The 7,886-nt window shown below is 36.8% G+C and overlaps 1 long non-coding RNA gene across 1 annotated transcript in view; it reads left to right on the top strand.

The window, feature by feature from the left end:
• The window catches only part of LOC111821018 (uncharacterized), a 4,208-nt gene extending 3,620 nt beyond the window's left edge, over positions 1-588 (top strand). Inside the window, exon 2 of the long non-coding RNA XR_002824504.1 lies at positions 495-588. This is a non-coding gene — a long non-coding RNA (uncharacterized LOC111821018). The remainder of the gene's footprint in view (positions 1-494) is intronic.
• The last annotated feature ends 7,298 nt before the right edge of the window (positions 589-7,886 follow it).

Raw genomic sequence — 7,886 nt, 5'->3', positions numbered from 1 at the left:
AAGGAGAATATAATACATAATTTATAAAAGAAGATTTAACATTGTAGACAGTTTTGGAACATGAATTTTATCTGTTCATTTGGGAGATAAACAAATTCTTGTCACATATACATGTATATATGTGTATACATATATATATACATATGTATGTGTATGTGAATGTGTATATGTATGTATTAAGATTTGCTGAAACTCAAAAGCCCTGTCATCAGGTTATTGTTTAAAAATGCTTACTCTTATATTATCTTAAAAAACCATTACACCTAAATGGGAAAGAATAAGGGAATTTAATTATATGCATATGCATGTGTGTATATAAATTTTGCAGATGATAAAGCCAAGGCACACTTTCCTCATCTGTAAGCTACTCCTATGGAGACATTTTAGAGCTACCATTGGGATGGATGTGGCATAAATTTGTCTTTAGTGATGTGCTTTATGGCCTGCTCAGTCACCTCATTCCTGACCCCATTCTCAACTTCTCTTCCATACAGATTATTTGTTCTCACAGAGCCCATCAGGAGCAACTTCTAATACTAAAACAACAGGTGTACAACTTTCTACTACTATGGCCCAAACCACCCCAGGTTTGTTCTATATTTTAAAATAGCCTCTCTGGAGTCATTGTTATGATACAACTGAATTTAATGGGTACTCTTGCTGTGGGAGAACTGTGACAAACACTGGGAAACAGAAGTTGAATGAATAGACAGTCTCAACTCCAGAGAAATTCTCACCACATGGAGAAATTATAAACAATCTAGCAAACCACATAAATGGTGAACGTGACTGTGAAATGGCCAGCAAGCTTAAAGGGATCCTGTGTGTGGTGGTGAAGAAGGCTTGAGGTCAGACTGAGATGGGCTCAGACCTGGGCTGGGCTCTTTCCCAGCTGCTGAACCTGGGTGAATTTTTCCACCAGGCTTCTGCCCCCTTAATTGTAAAATGGGGCCAATAATAAACACCTCACAGTGTTTCCTCAGGATTAAATAAGAAGATGTATGTAAAACTGCCTAACTCAATAAATTATTAAGTTATCACTTAATGAGCCAAGTAAGTGACAGCTATAAGGCAAGCTGGGTGCTGAGATAAGGGTGGGCTCAGGAGAATTCACCATAACTCTGTTATCTTTCTAGGGAGATGTCATTAGAGTTGCTGGTTGAAAGTAGAAAGGGAGAGACTCTTTGGTGATGGGGCTTAGGGAGGATGCTGCAAGTATAAAATAAATCCTAAGAGAAGACTTGAAGTGGCTATGGGGTCATAAACTAACAGAAACGTTGAGAAAATTTATTGAGATAAATAGAAGAATTAGATTTCAAGAAGGACAGAAACCAAGGGAGGAAATTTAAACTAAGTGCTTGGAACTACTTATAAGGCTGCTGGATCCAACTAGACAATCTAATTTTCAAGTGAATTCAATGCGAAGTCAACATGATGGTGTGAAACCAGAAGGCATTTTAGGGACAACTCTGGACCCACACCTTCCAGATGGTGCAAATAGTTTACGCACTTGGCTGCGAGCTGAAAGGTTCATTGTTTGAGTCTGCCTAGAGGCACCTCAGAAGAAAGGCCTGGCTATCTACTTCCAAAAAATCAACCATTGAAAACCTTATGGAGCACAGTTCTACTTTGACACATATGGAGTTGCCATGCGCTAGAGTGACAACTGGTTACTTGTTATGGACACACACAGTGCTACGTGCCGTGTGGACTTTGAACAATGGCTAGCGTCATAGGGCAGTCCTAGTGTTTTCATGCATTATCTAATTTTATCCTCTCAGCACCACAAAGAGCTAGGTATTATAATCTTCTTTTTTCCCTAGGGGATATTAAAGCATAAAGACATTAGGTAACTTGTCCAAGGCCACACAACTTGTAAAAGGCTTTGTCATGACTGAAACCCACAACTGTTTTACTCCAAAGCCCGTACACTGCTCACAGCTATCTACAGCCACAGAGAAGAAGACAAGTCCCAACTAACCATTACACATCGCTCCGAAAGAATGACATAGAACATAACAGAGTCCTTGACTGATACAATGTACGCAGATATGTTATTTAAAGTAATTAAATTCAAGAAATATTTGTGGATTTTGTAGTAAGAGCCCTTCATGATGTAAAAGAAATGTAAAAAGTGAACTGATAAAGGGGAGGTTCACTCTGGTGAAGCATTAAGGCTGCACTAGAAACTCCTGAAGACAGGAAATCCGGTAGAACTATTGATAAAAGCTCAGCTGAGATACAACAAGGGTTTGGATTCACACAGTGACTGTGGCATAAATCTAGAAAATCAACAGAAACATGACCTCTTTTCAGGTTCAACAGGAGTCTATGTGGTCTGATGGCTCAATGTGTCTCCTTTCTTTTCACTATTTTTACAGTTTTTCAAATACGCACTGCTTCTAGTGGAAGTAGATAGGTGGTTCTTCCAATGCTTTCTCATATCCTCCCTCTTAGTTAATGAGATGGCTTACTAATTTCTGACCAATGAACATTTATTGAGTATTTGAAAGTCAGCATTGGCCTTACTAAGTATAAGACTGACATATTATGAAACACATTTTACTAGCTAGCTCTTCAAGTTTGACCAATAACTCCAAAAACACTGATAAGAAAAAGTACCACTACTACCACCCAGAAAAAATCTGATTCCAAAGTTCTTCTGTTTTTGTTAGGTGCTGTCGAGTCAGTTCCGACTCATAGCCACCCTGTGTACAACAGAATGAAACACTGCCCAGTCGTGCGCCATCCTCACAATCCTTGCTATGTTTGAGTCCATTGTTGCAGTCACTGTGTCAACCCATCTTGTTGAGGGTCCTTCTCTTTTTTGCTGACCCTCTACCTTACCAAGCATGGTGTGCTTCTCCAGGGACTGGTCCCTTCTGATAACATGTCCAAAGTATGTGAGACGAGGTCACACCATCCTTACTTCCAAGGAACACTTTGGCAGTACTTCTTCCAAGACAGACTTGTTTGTTATTCTAGCGGTCCATGGTATAGTCAGTATTCTTTGCCAACAACATAACTCAAAGGCATCAATTCTTCTTTGGTCTTCCTTATTCATAGTCCAAATTTTATATGCGTATGAGGCAATTGAAAATAACATGGCTTGGGTCAGGCGCACCTTAGTCCTCAAAGTGACATCTTTGCTTTTCAACACATTAAAGACATACCCCATTTTCTGCCTTTCTTTTGAAATATTGTTTTGTGTTTTTTAGGACCAAAAGAACAGATTGACCACATTTTCTCTGAACCAGGTATGTTAATATTTAACGTGGAATGACAGTCATTCCATTTTAAATATGCACTGCTAGTTTCAAAAAAATAAGTACCAATTTTAAAAACAGAAGAACCTATGGCGTTAGCTTTGGTTGCACAAAATTGTAAAGGCAAACAAAACATGCTCTTTTTAAAATTAAATAAAATAGGCATTCCTTATACTCTTAAACATTCTGCAATAGGAATATATAATTCAATAATTATTTTTCTTTTAAGTGAGTTTTTTGGGTTTCTAACTAACTGTGGGTGCATAAGAAAAGTTCCTTAAGAGCTTATAAAACAATGCAACTTTCTTCTTCCCCACTGTAAAGAAAGCAAGGAGCTTAAAAGCTTCTAATTAGCTGGCATCATATCAAAAACAAGCGCAGACCATTCATCCTCAATCCTGACTCATTCTTGTCCCTGCACTAGCCCTCCAGAGTGGGGCTGTCTCCATAACCTGCCATAGCTGGTGACTGTCACTTTGCCTTTCAGGTGCTGCTGCAGACCTGGCTTTAGTGGATTTATGTGCTCATTTACCAGTTACCATTCTAGTCCTCCCTTCACACTTGGCCTGTGTCCCTGCTTCACACAGGAAAAGTGGGCTGTAGAACTGAATCACTATCTAATAAATTATAGCTAAGTGGACAGTAAGGCTGGATAAAACCAGTGAGAGGAAAAGCTACTTTTACATTTTTTAAAAAAAATTAATAATAGACTTTCAAATAGAAATTAATCAGTATAAATATTAATTGATATTAATTAAATAGTCACTTAATTTAATAATATAAATTAATAGGATATATTACACCTGTGTATGTAGACTTCCATTCTATTTACTTCAACTGAAAGCATTATAGACATGGTATTAATATACAGAGATGACTAGTAACTTAATTGATTAAAATTTTATTTCATTCTCAACATGTAAAAGATTTGAAAAATATTTTTAGTGACTATATTATTGTGACTATATTATAAAATATTCATTAAGATGCTATGGAAAGTACGCAAGCTTGGAATGTTGGTGACATGGTTTATAGTTATCACTCTACTTCCAACTAGCTGTCTGACCTAGGCTAAGTAACTTTACGTCACTAGACTTCTTTTTCTCATCTGTGAACTGTTTATACCAGTTTCCTTCCAAATTTATGATTCCATGATCTGTCTGACGCTCTTTTGTACATTAAGACATTATTTTCTGTCATAGTTTTCCAACTACCTGAGAGTTTATGGTTTTTTTCTGTATCATAGTAGAAGCTGCACATAGCTCCTCCCCTTAGTTAATTGTGGTCAAAACCCTTGGATCTTGTTTCTGTCATTAACTAGTTAGTCATGTGACCTTGGACAAAAAACTTTACCACTCAAAATTCGTTTTCCACGTGGTTCTGTGAAAAACCTAATTTTTTAATAGATAAATATACATGAAATAAATTAATGTATATTCTATAAAAAGACAAGGTGATATTACCTTCATTTTTCCTGTTTTATTTTCCAATTGATTGTGGCAGTTTATTTGACTTTTGTAATTATCTGCTTTCTTTTTCTCCCAAAGGGATAATAGGCATTATTTTTGCGGTGATGGCTGGTATTGTTGGAACTGTCCTCTCCATTGCTTACTGTGTTAGGTTCCTGATAAAGGTGAGAATTCAGTTTTTAAATTGTCTCTAAGTATTCATGTGAATAACACTCTGAGGGGCTTACTCTTTTGTGTTCAATTAGACTCAAAGAGAAAAACAAATTGCAAAAACCCAATCATTTTCAACTGGGCACATAGAAGTCACTGCGTTATTCCCACAGAATTTCCGTTTGCATTTACCCAGTAAAAGGGAACCTCAAATATAAATATGGTGAGAGACCACACTTTATATTTATATCTATCCATTTCTTCAGGAAACATCCCCCAAAGTGTTGATCTAACTTGATTTAATATATTTTGATGGATACAGATAGAACAGTCAAATTTCTACTTCATTCATCCTCTGTTCTGGATCTCTCTTTGTGATCTCCACACCACAACAACTAAATACATTGTTTTAAAAGGTTTATTAATCATGTTGCAATGGTGGGTCCATTAAACAAGAATAACAGTAAAATCTATAATAAGTTCTTTTGTCTCTTTTCTTTTTTAACTACTTTCGTCAGGTGACCTCTATAATCATCCAGACTTTTGATTTATTGCCATTACTACATGTAAATAATACTTTAATAAAAGTAAAGTAATTGAGATGTATGCTGTTATAGATTAGAGATTTTGTTAGGACTTGAGTATAAAATGTGTCCTCCTGTCTAAAGTGTAAATATTGGAGAAAAATCTTCTCCTTGTGTTTGGGTATATATGGCAACTGAGTTAGCTTCTTCTTGATCAATATTCTGAAACCTGAAGAAAGCAATGAAATACTAAGTTGACAAAATTCAAAGAAGAATTTCTATGTATAGATATATACACAGATATAGCTATTTAGAAGAATTAAGAATTTAGTCATGGTCAGCGTGACTAAAAGATCTTATCCTTTTCTCTTCTATTAATTTTAGCTATGCATCATAGCAGGGAAATATATGAGAAGTTAATCTGGGGAGTAATTATTCACCCGTTGAAACACCAAATACTATTTAGAAGTACAAATACAGGTTGAAATCAAAGTTTGTAAACATCTATGAAAAAGTGACTTCTTCCATAAATATTCTACAAAGTGAATTACAAACAAAAGAAAAATTACAATAACTTTTGAAAAAATGTTTTTAATCTGAGTCATTTTTCTTCTTAGTGCCTTAAGTTTAAAAAATTGTGTATTAATATTTTTCTGGTTTTTATTCATAGAGAACGTCAGTTAAAGCAAAACCTCAATCGTCAATTGATGCAGACGCTGCTTAAATTCTGTTCAAACAAGAAATCCAGGTTGGTGCTGATATTCTCACGCATTTCACCTTTTTGGAAGGGAAATAAATTAATGTGTTACTTCTTTCTGAGTTTTTGAGGTGTCAGGAATACTCAACTGAGATTCATTTATGTCCCATTTCATCAATACTACCTTAATAACATTTTTCATTTTTACGTGATCATTAGTCTGTAGCATAGTAAAATTCTCCTTTAGCATAATTTTAAACAATTTTTTTTAGATAAAACAAGTAGTATAAGTAAAAAAGAAAATCAAGTTCTTTTGTGTATTCTTTATTTTTCAAACTGTAACATAATATGTATACCTTAGAATAGGTATGGTTAATTTAAGAGCTTGGTAAAGTAGAGGGTCAGTGAAAAGGAGGCAGACACTCAATGAGATTCATTGGCACAGTGGCTGCAACAACGGGCTCAGGCATAACACTGATTGTGAGGATGGTGCAGGACCAGGCAGTGTTTCATTCTGTTGTATATAGGGTCACTATGAGTTGGAACCGACTCAACGGCACCTAACAACAACAACAACATAGTTTAAGAGCTCTGGGTTTGGAGCCAGGCCTTGATTTGAATCCATGCTCCAACATTTACTAGCTGTGTAACCCTGAGGAAGCTACTAAGATTCTTTTACAGTAGAGATAATGAGTGTCAATCTCACAGAATTTAATGAGGATTAAACACACTCCTACAGATCAGCATATAGAACTGTTGATGGTCATAGTAAGTGCTCATGCCCATTAGCTATTACCAACATTGCAAGCTCTGTTCCCAACAGACCTCCTCTGCACAGCTGCTCAGTCATCTGGCCTCTTTTCATTGCCACTCCCAGGTGGTAAGTAGACACACAACAGGTGGACGACTGCAGGTATGTTTTGTACATCCAGAACAGTATTGATACACACGAGCATTTATTGCTAACTTTAAGAAATGGAAAATGTTTACATTTTTAAAAAATCAGATCTCAAGAGGGTCTTGGGAAAAAATGTAAAATCTGACAATGCCAGGAGCCTCCATATCAGCATGAGAGTAATTCATGACAACTGAGTGGCTCTGCACCTCTAGCATGTCTCCTCCAGTTTTATTTAGGCTTTTCTTTCCTTTAAGTGTAGCCAACTTCATTTATGTCATTCCTTATGGCCCCCCTGTAACCCTCACTAAATGAGTTCCTATTGGACTTTGCCTGAAGCATAAAGCTGGGTGTTTGGGAGATGGCCACAAAGAACAAGTCTCTGGAATGGGTCTCAATGCTCAAGCAAAAGGAGTGTACGCTGTTCTTTGAGAATTTTGTAAGGAGCTGGTTCCACCTGCTACAAAACCGATTGAAGTTCTTTTCCAATAATTATCAAAAATCATGACAGAACTGAGGTCCTGTACATTTCCAGATTCCACTGTTAACCCTGGACCAAGCACATACCATCAAAGGACTTGCTAGGGTTTCTAGACATTAGATTCATAGAAAACAGAAAGTTCTAAAGGTTTACCGGAGCCTTGGTGGTGTAGCGGTTAAACAGCGTGGCTGCTACCCAGCAGGTCAGCAGTCGAAGTCCACCAGCCACTGCTTGGAAACCCTATGGGGCAGTTCTACTCTGTCTTAGAAGGTCGCTATGAGTCCGAATCGACTCAAGGGCAACAGGTTTAGTTTTGGCTTTGGTTTTTTAAAGGTCCACCATCAGTTACACGGTTTACATGCAGTTACACAGTTTACATGCAGGACTTTCCTCATCACATTATC

This window comes from Trichechus manatus, unplaced genomic scaffold (genome assembly GCF_000243295.1).
Source record: "Trichechus manatus latirostris isolate Lorelei unplaced genomic scaffold, TriManLat1.0 scaffold00059, whole genome shotgun sequence".
Taxonomy (NCBI): domain Eukaryota; kingdom Metazoa; phylum Chordata; class Mammalia; order Sirenia; family Trichechidae; genus Trichechus; species Trichechus manatus.
The sequence above is the reverse complement of the archived record's forward strand: the minus strand, read 5'-3'. Positions and strand labels throughout refer to the sequence as shown.